The following is a 4,428-nucleotide window of genomic DNA, read 5'->3' on the forward strand; positions in this document are numbered from 1 at the left end:
CGATGGCCATCTCCGGAGTGCCGGCTTGTAGGGAGCGACCCTCACAAGCATGTGCGAATGAGCACAATGGCAAGTAGTCAAACGATCCGTCGCAAGTACCAAGCCCTCATGTCTAATAACATGGAATGTGTCAAGTATCTCAATGGCCTATCCCTATGTCATCATGTCTCTAACATGGAATATAGCAGATATGTAGTGGCCTATCAATATGTCTCTATATTGCAGTTTCATAGTTTACTAGTTTCAAGTGCCCCTTTATGACACTCTTGCTCTCTATGACAAAACATGGCAACTATATTCCAAGGTACATATTCCAAGTCATGATCCTCATAAGAGATGTATTTTTCACTTGCAAAATCAACACTTCTTCCGTATGCATGCATTCTACTCATATAGCTCTACTATATAGGGAAATTTTCATAATACACAAGGCATGCATTTTAAGTGCTCTAAAATTCATATAATTCCCATTTAGCATAGAAATGAACTTAAAAATAATTTACAACAAGTAGAAGGAGCATAGGGGCCATTTCGCCCCATTTTCATGAAGCCAAACCCACCGAAAGAATCGACTTCTTCGTTTCGCCGAACGAAGATATCCACAAGCTCCCTAGTACCCTAGAAACATCAAAAATAGGGTCACCCAAACGAAACGAAGAGCGAATAGCTCAATCATTAACCAACTCAAGCTAGGGTTGGGAAAAACTCACCTCAAGTGGAAAACCCTCTCTAAATCCTCAAATGGAAGGTAGAGGTCTTCCAATCTAACCTATATAAAGGTTCCAAACCCATCAATTAGGTCTCATAACCCTCAAATCCAAAAACCCCCAAAATAAACCCTAAATCCCAAAATCTAGGGTTTCATCTAATAAAACCTAGAAATACATGTATTAAATGGGGATTATAAGCTACCAACCTCAAGAGAAGCTCCAATCCAAGCTCAAAACCAAGTAGGGTTGAGGTTTGATCCTTCACAAAGCTCCAACCGCAAGTGCAAAGCCACCAAAGGTGAGAAATGAGGAAGAAGGTGATGCTCCAAGGCCTCTATGCAAGCTCTTCTCCTCTTCTTCTCCTTCTTCTCCTATTCCCTTTCTCTCTCTAGAAGTGTAGGAAGAGTGTGAGGGAGAGAAAATGAGAGTGAGAGGGGAGGAGAGGCTGCCTATAGCCTCTAAGGTAACAAAATCCAGCTAGGCCCCTCAAAAAGTCAAATTTACATCAGCCCGGACTGGGCAGTTTCCGCCCAGAGGGACCGGTCTCTCCCCAGCAGGGACCGGTCTCTCGCTGCGAACCCGAAAATCTAGCATTCGGGAACCGGTCTCTCACTGCGAGAACGCGCTCGGGAACCGGTCTCGCCTGCCAGGGACCGGTTGCCTCGCCGGCTACGCAGCACTGTTCGCTGGGGGACCGGTCTCTCCTATCAGGGACCGGTCTCCGAGAGTAAAACTCTCAAGACTCAGCCAAAACTCTCGAGATCGAACTTTTAGACCGGTATACCATCGACGGCCCTCCACCAAGTGTGGAAAAGTTCGGAATACAAATCGAACACTCGAACCTCGCACTTTACAAAGGTCCAGTGTGCTACAGCCTTAGGCTCAACCACCCGAGGGTTCGTAAATGGGGTACTTTTCCCGTGGTGTCTACACTCCGGAGTACACCGCTTGAGGAAGAGCTACCTCCCTCAAGCCTAGTTAATGTGAGTATCGATCCAATCCTCAACTTGAGGATCCATAGCCACTAGTCACCATGCCATTGTCACAATAGGTTTCTACCTATATGATCATGCTACTTTCCAAATCATACTTGTCACAATGTCACTACGGTTAAACTATATTTAACAACCAATTTCTCAATACCATTCATGTCTCTATTGTCAATGTCAACTTTGTTTTCTATTGTCCAAGTCCAAGTCTCACATTCATACAACTTTAGGGTTCTACCATCTATGTCCATTATGGTTCTATCATTCTCTATATTCAACTACGTTAGAAGCATGTAAATGAAATCAAACCAAAGTTCACATGTAATTTATCCCTACTATGCATGAATGACTATACATCAACATGCTCAATAAAAGATGAAATAGACATAAAGGGGAATCTGATGATTCCGGCGTGCACCCCCCACCTTGAATATAGTAGATGGGTTGTAGTTCGACTCTCGTGATTTTAAGACGCCTCTCCCGTGACCTAAACCCAAAATAAAGCCAAATTATGCCCTATATACAAGATCTCTTGCTTAACCATTTCGTAACGTTAAACGGAGTTGTCCCATGCATCGGGAATACCCCCAATTAGGTTTCCAAGAGGTCAATTTGTCTTGAAAACACCCAAAGGCAAAAGCCCCAAAATCCATGCCCTAACAATGCCATATTCAAATTTCTCCTAGATTGATCTTATCTCTAAGCAAATGATAGCTTAGAATCATTTAGGAAACTCTTTAATACTATTACCAAGCCTCTAGAACCATTTCTAGGGCATCTACTTTGGATTCTAACAATCCACCATGAGAGCACCTTGAGAAAACCATATTTTCATGGTGTTCAAGGCTCTATCCAACTTCTAAAGTCTCTAAAGAGACCAAAACTCTAAAACTTAGAGTATAAATCCTAACCTTAGAGGTGTTCTTGCAAAACAACTCACCTTAGCCCAAGCTCTTGCAAGTCCTCCTTGTTGGAAAGCTTCTAAAGCCTTCAAACCCTCCAAAACCCTCTCCAAAGTCTTCTTCTCCTTCTTCTCCTTGCTCTAGGTCAAGCCTTCTAGAGAGAGAGAGGGAAATGAGAGGGAGAGGAGAGTGTGCTGTGAAGGGGAGAGGGGTTGGGTATATTACTGTCTGCCACCACGAATGACGCACCTCGCACGGTCGATGGATTTTGGGCCGTGGGGTAGTATTCATGATCCAGATTGGTATTGGATGTATATGTATATATGGGTATCAGGTATTGCGGATCCATGGCTTCCAATAGATGCAAGCATCTATTGTTAATTACCCCCGTGGCATTGAGGCACCTTCGATTAAGAGACCCTTATAGATTGGATGAGATGAATCGTATCTCGGTTTATTGAATCCCAAGTATATGTATTAGGATTCAGTTGGATTTAAGATTGACTAGGTCCTACGTATATGTGTTAAGACGTAGTCGATATTAAACTCTATGTATTAGAGTTTAATTGGCTCTAAGTATATGTCTTAGAGTGACCAAACCCCAAGTATATATATTGAGGTAGGTCGGATTTGATATTACCCGAAAGTAGAGAGTGACTAATTCCTGAGTGTATGTATCAAGATTAACCGAGTTTAATATATTTTTCACTCTAGTTATATGTGCTAGAGTGAAGATCTGACTAAGGCCTATGGTATTGCATTAGGGTTCGCCGGATTTGATTTCATGAGTTCTAAGTATATATATTAGAACTCGATCGGGTATGGATTTCACTCTAGGTAGATATGCTAGAGCAAAAGGCTAACTGGAAGTATATGTGTTAGGACTAGTCGAGCTTGGTTTGACTTCTACTCTAGGTGTATGTGCTAGAGCAAAAGGTTGACTAGACCCTAAGGATATGTGTTAAGGTTAGTCGGATGAACTCTAAGTATATGTGTTAGAGTTCGAATGAACTTGATATCATTTGACTGAATTTTAAGTGTATAATTTAGAACTCTGTCGATTTAGAGATGTTTTGCCTTAGTATATGTGCTAAGGCGATTGACTTAGCCCTAAGTATATGTATTAGGGGTAGTCGATATTCGATTTTTACTCTAGGTATATGTAGTTCAAGTACTTAGTATTTGGTTTGGGGTACTTGGTATGTGGTTCAAGTACTTAGTATTTGGTTTGGGGTACTTGGTATGTGGTTCAAGTACTTAATATTTGGTTTGGGGTATTTGGTATGTGGTTTAAGTACTTGGTACTTGGTTTAGGTATTTGGTTCAGATATTTGGAGTACTTGGTATTTGGTTCAAGACTTGGTACTTGGTATTTGGTTCAGGTATTTGGAGTACTTGGTATTTGGTTCAAGTACTCGGTACTTGGTACTTGGTTCAAGTATTTGGAGTAGGTACTTGGTATAGGTTCAAGTACTTGGTGTGTGGTACTTGGTATTTGGTATGTTGTATTTGGTATTTGGTTCTGGTATATGGGTTGGAATACTGGGTATGTGGTTCAAGTACTTGGTATGGAATACTTGGGTACTTGGTATGTGGTTCAAGTATTTAGAGTAGGTACTTGATATAGGTTCAAGTACTTGATTTAGGGTGTATGGGTTTTGGAGTACTTGGTATTTGGTATTGGGTTCGGATACCTGGTTTAGGGTACCTGGTATATGGTTTGGAGTACCTGGTATAGGTTTAGAATACTTGGTTATGGATTTATAGTACTTGGTTATGGGTTTAGAATACGGGTTTCAAGTAGTACTTGAAAAAAGAAATGAGATC

Source organism: Ananas comosus, linkage group 21 (assembly GCF_001540865.1).
Source record: "Ananas comosus cultivar F153 linkage group 21, ASM154086v1, whole genome shotgun sequence".
NCBI lineage: Eukaryota > Viridiplantae > Streptophyta > Magnoliopsida > Poales > Bromeliaceae > Ananas > Ananas comosus.